The sequence below is a fragment of the Rhinolophus ferrumequinum genome, chromosome 9 (assembly GCF_004115265.2).
Source record: "Rhinolophus ferrumequinum isolate MPI-CBG mRhiFer1 chromosome 9, mRhiFer1_v1.p, whole genome shotgun sequence".
In the NCBI taxonomy this organism is placed as follows: Eukaryota; Metazoa; Chordata; class Mammalia; order Chiroptera; family Rhinolophidae; genus Rhinolophus; species Rhinolophus ferrumequinum.
Genome location: NC_046292.1, coordinates 83,231,458 through 83,243,127, shown reverse-complemented (window position 1 = coordinate 83,243,127; position 11,670 = coordinate 83,231,458). Strand labels below are relative to the sequence as shown.

The 11,670-nt window shown below is 36.9% G+C and overlaps 1 pseudogene; it reads right to left on the bottom strand.

Annotated features, from left to right (window-relative positions):
- Positions 1-9,770: 9,770 nt before the first annotated feature.
- Positions 9,771-9,866, bottom strand: LOC117027889 (uncharacterized; annotated as a pseudogene).
- Positions 9,867-11,670: the final 1,804 nt, after the last annotated feature.

The window sequence follows — 11,670 nt, the reverse complement described above, 5'->3', positions numbered from 1 at the left end:
GGGTACTACTATTTAATAAGACATCTTGATTTTTATTTTATTAAAAAGTTTTCCTCATTTACTTTGAAGGACGCTAGACTGTTTCTCAATTACCTAAACAACAAACTTGGTGACCAAAGAAGGTAAGATGTTTTTCTCAGTATTATTTTATTGACTAGTTGTATTCTGAAAATATCTAATATTAAAAAAGAAACCTAGGACCTGTTTTATTTTAGGAGAGAGTTTGGGGTACATAACTTACTGAATACTACTGAGTCATCCATTGTGTAGAAAGACTAGACACATTCTGCCTAGTGATTCATTTCTGTGTGTTTAAAAGTAATTTCTGTCAGTCTTTTAGCGTATTTAGATTTGGAATATTTTTAACATTACATCATCTGGGGAGATTTTATGAAGAGTAATTTCCTATAGATAGGTCACTAGGGATAGGCATATTATGGACAGGTAAGTCCCCGATGAAAAGATATTTGCTAAATTCACTCCTTTCATTGGGAATCTTGCCAAATGACTGGGTTGAGATATATTACCAGTAAACCTGGCTTGTAGACTGCCAGATGGAGATTTGAAATCTAGCCATAGGTAGAGCTCCATTTGCAGGTTTGAGATCTCCTTCCATACTTCATGCAAAGAGACTTAATGGCACACACTAGTTATAAATGCTTGTTTGTAGAATATCTGTAGGTTGGGTTTGGGTTCTATCCATATTTTATTTCATTTTTTAATTGTGAAGTATTTTGCAGGGTCTATTCATTTCCATGTATTGCCGCTTTTGCTGATGGGTATGAGGTATGTTTGTCTCTTTTGGGGGCCATGAGGGTGGTGTGTAATGAAACCCATAGTTTGGTTTACTTAATCAGGCCAAGCTGTTCTTGATACCTGAAGCACTTTTAAAACAGGAAGTCTACTTCTAGAGGCCTCAACTCTGAAGCTTATTGACCCTTTCCCAGTCTTCTCTCATACTGTAACTGGGGCACATTACCAGGACGTTTAAGGGCCCTACTGTTAATACTAGGCAAAGAAATTTTAGGGTTTCTATGTGTTTATAAGGTTAATTACAGGACCCTTCCCTTATTTTACTCTACTAGTGGGCAACATTATTCATGTTTGGATAAACAGGAAAAGGGCAATTGTCTTCCTTTTCATACAGCTTCCCACTCCATCCCCAGCAATTGGGGCCACTCTCCTTTCTCTAGATCATTCTGCTTTGCACTTTATACTCCAAAATTGAGCAGCCTCTGCTTACTCCCTTTTTTTGGTTTCTAGAAAGGTGACCCAATTTACAGCACCTCAATTTTTGGGTAAAATCTTCAAAGATCTTTAAATAGTCAACATTGGGGTTCCTAGGACCCTGTCTTCAGAATGTCCTAATGAACCATTTCTTCTTTGTTTTGGGTTCAGAGTCCCCTTCTTGGCTTCTGTTAGTTGAGTCTGCGATTCATTCTACAAGTTCCTGCTTCTAGAACTGATTCTGGTAGCTTGATTCCTGTATCTCAGTGGTCTGTTTTTCCCTCTAGTTGTCTGAGGAGTCCAATCTCTGCTTGATTCTTCTTTTTTCTAGGACTTCTAAATCTGTATCAGCTTCAATTGCGGCCCTTACACTGGCTTCCAGTAACATACATTATGGGTTAAAACATGTAGTGATTAAAAAGTAACCATGTGTGATGGAAAGATGTCCAAGAAATACTATTTGTTGGAAAAGTAGATGGTAGAATAGTAAGTCAAGTGTTTGCGCCATTGTTGAGAAATACAAACTTCCTGATATATGTCTAGAATATGTCTGGGAGAAAACAAAGCCATTGGTCATGGTGATTTTGGGAAGTCGGATACACTTAAATATCTGTTAAATAGTTAAGGATAGTGTTTTGTGTGTTTTCTCTCCCCCTTCCCCACAGAAATTAGCTTGGTTATATAAAATTGAGACCTTTTTTTTTGTTTTGCAGAAATGAGTAAGGTACTAAAGAGACACCCTATAATGACAGTAGTGTTGTAGGAAAAGGATAAGTTCTGGTTTTAATGGAAAATTTTTTGTCTCACCCTTTGACATGAGATTTACGTGTATAATTTTTGCTGAAATTATATCTTACAGTTGAAAAAACCAGTAGATGAAAAACAGAGGAATTCTGGATTGATTTCAATCTAGGAAGTCAGAGTGTAACTTTTTATATAGACAATATTGAGGGTAATCACATTTGATTTCTGTGTAAATTAAGTGCTTAGACATTGTTCATATGCAAGTATGTGTTATGTGCTCATTTCACATATTTTTCACTTATTTTTTTTTTCCAAGAGTGCTCCTGTGGGACTCAGTAAAACTTTTGAAGGAAGCAGTGATTAATTTCAGCATAATAGGTAAGATGATAATTGAACTACCCCACATTTAATTCAGAGTCGTATTTCTGTTTAGAGTTGTGGTATATGTTTGCTTAATTATTGCACAGACTTTGTGCCTGGAAGTAGAAGGGAGGTGACCATGATGCAGGGGACCAGGACTGTTGACTTCTTTGCTTTGTGACTGGGGTTCAATTACTTGCCTGGTTTTCTCATTATAAAAATTGTTTAGTTATTCAAAAAATAAAAATAGAATTCCTATAAGATCTGGCAATTTCACTTCAGGGTATATATCCAGAATAATTGAAAGCAGGACTTGAAGAGATATTTATAACCCATGTTCATTGTAGCATTATTCACAGTAGCCAAAGGTGGAAGCAACCTAAGTGTCTATCAGTAGATGAATAGATTTTTAAAAGACAGTAAATATCTACAGTGGAATATTACCAGCTTTAAAAAGGAAAGAAATTCTGACACATGTGACAACATGGATTAAACTTTGGGGACATTATGCCTAAGTGAATTAAGCCAGTCACAAAAAGACAAATACTGTGTGATTCTACTTACATGAGGCATCCAAAGTACTCAAATTTATAGAAGCAGTAGAATAGTGGTTACCAAGGGTCTGTCGGGAGGGGAAAATGGGGAGTAGTTGTTTCATGGTCACAGAGTTTCAGATTTTAAGATGAAAAAGTTCTGGAGATCAGTTGTACAACAGTGTGAAGATACGTAACACCACTGAACTGGACAACTTAAAAATGGTTAACAGTGTCAATGTTATGTTTTGTACCACAATTTAAAAAATGGTTATAGTACCTGCTTTCTCCCTCTCACAGATTTTTAATAATCAATGATTTTATGTGGGTATATGCCACCTCTATCTAAATATTATCCCTCTGACTTCCCACCTTTCTTCTTAGATTGGTAAGACAGAGTGGAGCATGAAATCAGATGGGTACAAGTACTGTAACTTGTTTGTTCACTTCATGTTGCAGCTATAATCATATTGATCAGGATTCCTGAATTGGGTCTTTAAAAAATAAGGGGACCTTTTGGAAAGTAACTTAGTATATACATTATTTTTAAGTAATTGGGTTTATTGAAGATTTAAAACAAATTTAATGTGATTATATGGATATTACACTTCTAGATCAGCTTGCATATTTTTACCAAATAATAAAAATGCAAAATTGGAACCATGGATAAGAATAAAAATGTTTATCATGAAGCCTACTCTAAAATGGCCCACCATGGAGATTCAAATTTGATGCTTAGCTTCCTAAGAGCTAGGGTGAAAAGTGAAACATGATCTGTAATATGATTTTTCTCATACGAGTCCTGGGGAAAATAAATCCTCCTTAGCTTTGAACTCTTAATGAAGGTTCTCCCATGGGACCACTTAAGATAAAGTAAGCCTTCCTCTGCCCTGATTTTCCCTTGGTGGATTTCCTGTGTACATAAGTTAACTTCATTGTTCTGTTAAACGATAATTTTTGAAAAGGTGAAATCATAACCTTCATGCAAATATTACATGAATGTGAGTTGAAGACTTTATCTAATTCACTAATTAATGAGGAAATCAGTAAGATGAAAATAACCAATTGAAAGGAGGATTCAAATAACTATACATATATAAGCAATGAGTAAATTAATTTGTAAATAGATTTAAGAGTAGACAATTGCATTTTAAGAGTAGACAATTGCATTCCACAGAAGCAATTAATTTAAATTTCTAGGGACAAGAATCACTTTCATTATCATTAATTTTCTGCAACTTACAGATTTGTAAAATAGCTCAAAGACAAGGAAAAGTGTAGATATCCCAGAAAGGATTCTAGACAGGCACCCAGTAACTTTTCGGTGCATTTAAAAAATCTTCCACAGTTTTCCATATATAGTTATTTTCAGTGCTTGTGAAAATTTATTCTGAAGTGCAGGAATTTTTAATTTCTCCTGTTGCCTATTATTAGAAAAAGAGAGAAACTTGGGACAGGGATAGATTAGGTGGTAAAGCAAATGGCAGAAGAGACTTTCACTGTGAAGCTCTGTGAATGAAGGGAAAGATGAAGAGAAGTGAGCCTTGATTTTGGAACTATGTCTGTTGACATGGGAGAAGGCTTCAGTTGGAAGAGCTGAGAGATGGTAAAAGAAAACTGCTTCCTTCACTCACAACACTTCTGACATTAAGCAATTCTGACGCTAACTACTTGGAGTTAGTGGAGACCCCACAGGTTGACGGCTCAATCCCACAAGACTGCCCCCACTTCAGACACTACTTACAAGCCCCACGTGTACTTTTGACCATCCAGCTACAAATCCAGGGTTCCCACAAGCTCCTTGTTATGTCTGATAATTTGCTATCCTGGCTCACAGAACTCAGGGAAACACTGAAGTTACCAGTTTATTATAAAGGATATAAACAAGGATGTAGATGAACCGCCAGGTGAGAGGTACACAGAGTGAGATCCAGAAGTGTCCTGAGTGCAGAGCTTCATCTCTGTGAAACTGGGGTACACCACCCTCCTGGCACAAGGATGTGTGCACCAACTTGGAAGCTTTCCCAAACCCTTGTTTAGAGATTTTTATCATGTAGCGGGGATCAATTCTTAACTCAATCTCTGGTCCCTGGAGGTTGAGGGTTGGAGCTGAAAGTTCCAACTCTGTAATCATGCTTCAGTCCTTTCTGGGACCAGCCTCCATCCTGCTGCTGTGTAGGGGCCCCCAGCCACCAGTCCTTTCATTAGCATACAAGACACCCATCAGTCCGGGGATTCTAAGGGTCTTAGAAGCTCTTGTGTCAGAAACAGGGGTCAAAGACCAAATATTACAAGACAAGATGCTCCTAGCCCTTCTACTAGCACTCAGGAAATTACAGAGGTTTTAGGAGGTCTGAATCAGGAACCCGTGAAGAGGCCAAATATGTATTTTTTATTGTGTCACAGATGGAAAGAGTTAGCAGTAAAATAGTCACAGAATTGGAAGATAGTATACATTAGTTGGTAGTACTTCTTTTCTGTAGCAAAGGAAAGGAATTATAATATCTCCCTAGAATGTAATTAAGTGTAATCATAAATAAGGTAAGAGTAACTTAATTTATGTAGTCATTACCTGTTACCATTTAAAATACATAAAATGTCTTTGGTATTTACTCTAAGTCAGTATTTTAGACTTGCACAGATTTTCTGACTGTGATACCCCTAAATTGCTTTCCTATTTTAAGTTCTGAACTCCAAACCTTGCTACTGTAATGGTTTTTAGGAACCAACCTGCCAGAGTTAATATATCACAATTTCTGTGAGACTTTATAATTTACAAAGTGCCTCACAATATCTGCAGGAGGTAGATGTTACTTTCTATTTTTATAGCCAAGAAACTGACTACTGTCTAGCAAACTTTGCAAGGAAGACCTTAGTTTTTTATGCATAGCCCTTCGTGTTTAAAAGCTGGCAATGTTTTAGCACTATGTTGAGTGCTTGGTGCAATCCTCAGGTAGTTTCTTCTGACTTTTGTCTCTCTGCCTTGAATCCTAAGCCCAACTAGCTGTTTACTTTCTAGATAATGTTGAATTACTTTTGTGCAGAGTTTCATAGACTTTTCCTGGAGTGACTAGATGTCCAGTAAGATCAGTATTTAGGGGGATTGCTGAGCTTTGCTCTAGGCCAACACTGTCCTATAAAAATATAATGTGGCAACAATAGTTTAGTGGGTTACCAGAGGGTAAGGGGGGAAGGGAGGAGAGTAGAAGATGGTAAAGGGGATCAAATATATGGTGATGGAAGAACTGACTCTGAATGGTGAACACACAATGCAATATGTAGATGATGTATTACAGAATTGTACACTTGAAACCTATATAATTTTATTAACAATTGTCACCAAATTAAAAGAATATAATATGAGCGATGTATTAATTTAATATTAAATTTCAAGTAGCCATGTTAAGTTTTTTAAGTGGAGTATTTGTTAATATGCATTGACTCAATATATCCAAAATATTAACATTTTAACATGCAATTAATATGAAAAATATATGAGATATTCTACCTTCTCTTATTTGTACCAAGTCTTCACAAGCTGATACCTATTTTATGCTGTGGTACATCTTAGTTTGTACTAGCCATACTACAAGTACTCAGTTGCCACAGATCTAGACTTAGATGAGTCTTACTCTTTTTTTCCTGTTTCCATTCTCATCAATTTGTGACTGTTAGTTTTGCCTACTTTCATGGACTTTACTCTCTTTTCTGCTACTTCCACCTCAGTGTGTACTTATGGTGGCTTATTGTTGGATTCTCCTTGAATTTTGTCCTAAGCTATTTTCTCTTCTGAAACCAATCACTATTTGTCAGCCCAGGGCTGGCATCCTGGAAGAGGGCCCTCAAGGAGACTGTTGTCTGAGAAACAGGCCTCTCTCTAGGATGTTTCCATTTCTCCCCTTTAAGTAGAGGCTATTTAAGAAAGGTGTATTATTCCATATTGTGTAGTGCGAATAGTGACTTTTAATTTGAATTTCAGAAATGAGTGGGATCTGCAAGAAAGAATGAGAATGAATGTTGTCCTAATATATTGGAAAGTAAAATAACTCTTGCATACGATAGCCTTGTCTTCACAAAATGCTCTTTGAAAAGTGGACCGAATTTTAGAAGACAAAACAATTTCCATTGTTATGCTGCTAAATTACTTTCTATTTCTGCAAGAAATAATCACTTAATCCTAGAAGCACACACACAATCTAATAAAATAACTTCAAAGTAACTCTATTTAATGATTTCAATTTCTCATTGCAGAAAAATCTGGGACAGTTGACAAATATCATAGTGCTGTTATTTAAAATTATGAAATTTTAAAGTAAAAACTTTCAGTGTGTTGATATGCATTGGTATATTTTATTTTTGCTAGAAACTGAGGCGAAGAAGATGTTCATCATTTACTTACAGCCTATTAATGTCAGCAACAAAGAAACGAGAAAAATAGAAATTCATTTTGATTTGCAATTCAACATATCAGAAGCCTCCATTAAAGCTTTAGGAGAAGACAAGCAGATGGCAGGTTTAATTATTTTTAATTATTTGACTGTGTTTTAGTGTGTTTTCTTGTCTCTTAAATTTCCATGTTGGGTTTTTTAAAGTTGAAATATAATTGATATATATAACATTATACAGTCATGTGCCGCATAATGTTTCAGTCAATGACAAACTATATATCATGGTGGTCCATGAGATTATAATGGAGCTAAAAAAATTCCCAACACCTAGTGACATCACAGTCCTCATGATGTCATAGTGCAAAGCATTACTCACATGTTGGTGATGCTGGCGTAAACAAACCTGCACAGCCAGTTGTATTAAAGTACATATAATTATATACAGTACAGGATACTGATAATGATAATAAACAACTATGTTATTGATTTATGTATTTACTATATTTTTATCATTACTTTAGAGTATACACTACTTATTAAAAAAAAGTTTGCTATAAAACGGTATGCTGTGTTTTGCTGGCAGCAGTCTCATATATCTGGTGTTGACCACATCTTTTGGTTGCATCGTTTTCTCCTGTGTTTGTTTTAATTTTGTGTTGTTTTGTGCAGTAATATGCTGTACAAGTTTGCAGCCTAGGAGTAATAGGCTATGCCACACAGCCTAGGTGTGTAGTGGGCTGTACCACCTAGGTTTGTGTGAGTATACTCTTATGATGTTCACACAATGACAAAATCACCTAGCAATGCATTTCTCAGAACATATCCCTGTCATTAAGTGGTGCATGACTGTATTAGTTTCAGGTGTACAACATAATGATTCAATATTTGTATATATAACAAAATGATCACCACAGTAAGTCTAGTTAACAGCCATTGCCATACTTAACAATTCTATTTTTTTGTGATGAGAACTTTTAATTTACTTTCTTAGCCACTTTTAAATATGTAGCTTCTGTCTATTTCTCCCTTTAGATCTGTTAACATTTGCTTTATATATGTAGGTACTCCTATGTTAGGTGCATAAATATTTAAAATTTTATATCCTGTTGTTGGATTGACTCTTTTATCATTAATGTAATGATCTTCTGCATCTCTTATTTTACAGTCTTACTCTTAAAATCTATTTTGTCAGATATAAGTATAGCTACCCCAGCTTTCTTTTGGTTTCCATTTGCATGGAATATATTTTCCATCCCTTCACTTTTAGTCTATGTGTGTCCTTACATTTGAAGTGAGTCTGTTTTAGGCAGCATATAGATGGGTCTTCTGTTTGTTTTTTTTCCATTTAGACCTCTGTGTCTTTTGATTGGAGAATTGAATTCATTTACATTTAGAGTAATTATGGATAGGTATACACTAATCACCATTTTTTTTCATTGTTTTCTAGTTGTTTTGTACTTCCTCTGTTGCCTTTTTCTTCTGTTGCTCTGTTTCTGTGTGATTTTATGATTTCCTGTAGTGGTTAGATTCCTTTTTCTTTCTCTCTTTCTCTTTCTCTCTCTTTCTCTCTCTCCCTCTCTGTCTCTCTCTGTCTCTCTCTGTCTCTCTCTCTCACCTCCTGTAGGTTTTTCCTGTGTAGTTACCATGAGACTTACATAAAACAATAACAGTTTATTTTTCATTTGATAATTTGAACTTGATTACTATTTAAAGCTGTACATTTTTACTTGCCCTCCATGTTTTATTTTTTTGAATTTACATGTCTTTAGCTTAAGTATCCTTTAACAAAGTATTGTAGTAATAGTTATTTTTACTACTTTCGTCTTTTAACTTTCATACTATCTTTATAAGTAGTTAACCCACTACCTTATAATATTAGATTACTCTGAATTTTACTATATATTTACCTTTACCAGTGAAATTTATAGTTTCATATATTTTCCTGTTACTAATTAGCACCCTTTCATTTAAGCTTAAAGAAGTCCCTTTAACAGTTTTTTGTAAGGACAGTTTAGTAGTGATGAACTCCTTTAGCTTTTGCTTGCCTAGAACACTATCTGTCCAACTCTGAATGACAGCTTTGCTGGGCAGGGTATTCTTGGGTGGAAGTATTTAAATTCAGCGCTTTGAATATATTGTGTTACACCCTTGGCCTGCAAAGTTTTTGTTGATAAAACTGATAGTCTTATGAAGTTTCTCTGGTACATAACAAGTTTTTCTCTTGCTGCTTTTAAAATTTTATTCTTGTCTTTAACTTTTGACACTTTAATTATAATGTGTCTTGGTGTGGATTTCTTTGGATTCTGTTTTTTTTGAACCTCTTTGGGCTTCCTAGATCTGGATGTCTGTTTCCCCAGGTTAGGGAAGTTGTCAGTTATTATTTCTTCAAATAAACTTTCTGTCCCTGTCTCTCTTTCTTCTCCTTCTGGGACCCCTATAATGTGAATGTTTGTTCACCTGATGTTGTCCCATAAGACCCTTATACTGTCCTCATTTTTCCTTTTTTTTTTTTTTCCTTTTTTAATGTGCCGATGTCGTAACAAGGTTTGTGGGAGGCACATCTCACGCAAAAGCGTGACCACCCAATCATCACACTTATGATCTACAAAAGGATCCACTTTTTTCATTTTACTGCTCTTACTGGGTGAGTTTTACTGCCCTGCCCCCTGTCTTCAAGTTCACTGTTTCTTTCTTGTGTTTCATCTAGTCTGATGTTGAACCCCTGTAGTATATTTTTTTGGGTTTAGTTATTGTGTTCTTAAGTTCTATGACTACTATTTAGTACTTTCTTATATTTCCTATGTCTTTGTTGAAGTTCTCACTGTATTCATACATTATTTCCCCAAGTTTGGTAAGCATTTTTATGAGTATTGAACTTAAATAAATCACTTAGGTAAATCACTTAGCTCCTTTTCGTTAAGGTCTTTTTCTGAGGTTTATTTTGTTTTCATTTGGAACATATTCCTTTGTTTCTTCATTTTCCTTGACTCTCTGTGTTGGTTTCTATGCATTATATAAAACAACCACCTCTCCCTATCTGAAGGAGTGGTCTCATAAGGAGATGAAACTTATTGCTCAACCCTGTCCTAGCTCTTGGTTGTCTCTCAATCCTTTGTGACTGTCTGAGCAACTTCTTTTAATTTTAGTGACTCTCAGTATTTGAGGTTATGCCAAGAGCTGTCAGTGTCCTAAAGGGGAGGATTTGAGTCAGCACCTAGATTCAGGCTGATTGGAAACCAGACCGTCAGGCAACAGCTTTTAAAGTATGCAAATATATACAGTCTGGTGGTATTGCGAGTACAAGCCCCACTGTCCACAAGAGCCAGGTGATCTAGAGGTGTCCCCTGAAGGGCAGCCACAAAAATTGAAGTGCCTAGTGACAGTATGAACTCCTTTCTGGGAGATACTCGTGAGCTATAGTGAGGCAGAGGGTGAGTACAAAATTGGCATCCACTCGCTTTTGTTTTGGAGTAGCCCCTAGACATGTGCCCAATCAGAAATCTGCCCCTCTGGCCAGAGCTTTAGGACAAACAAATAGGCCTTTTTCAAAGACAGACTAGGGGTGTGTTTTAGTCTGCTGTGTGTGCTGTGCCCTGGAGGTGGTAGCCAGCCAAGAACTCAAGTTGTTATGGGACACAGGAATGGAAGCCCTGCTGGCCATCAGAACCAGACAATCAAGGGGTGTACCCTGGATGGCAGCCACCAAAACTGAGGCACCAGATGCATGTACACGCTGCCTTCTGGGAGATTCTGGTGCTCTGGAGCACAGAAGAGGGGGAGTGCACAGATAGCACCTGCCCTCCAAGGTCTCTGGAGAGGCTTACAGTCGGCCCTACGAAGACAAGTGAACAGGCCTCTTTCACAGGAAGGCAGTACATCTCAGTGTTGTGTCTCTGCTGTGTCCTGAGGATCATAGATGGTTAAGAACTTTTTTTTTCATTGGTTACAGTCCTGAGGGACCCATGAATTTAAGCCCCACTGGCCACCAGAACCAGGCAATTTAGAGGTATCCCCTGTGTGGCAGTTGCAAAAATCAGGGCACAAGATGAGGATAGAAACTCCTTTCCAGGAGACATTGGCAAGCTAGAGAAGGCAAAGGAAGAGTGTAAGGTGGTGCTTTCTGGCCTCTGTCCCCAGAGAGTATTATGGAAGGCCCCTAGATGTGTGTTAAGTTAGATGCCTGCCTCTGAGACTGATGCTTTAAGTTAAGCAAGTAAGCCTCTTTCACAGAAAGACTGTACACTTTCCAGTTGGTTGCCTCCGTGTTGGGCCCTGGGGCAGGTGAGTCCACATGTACAAGCCCTCTAAGAGCTGTTTCTCAGTTTGTTATGGCCTTGTGGGTCTCACGGATGCAAGCCCTGCTGGCTTTAAAAGCTATTAATAGATTTTTGGGGGCTTATCTCTCAGGTGCAGGTCTT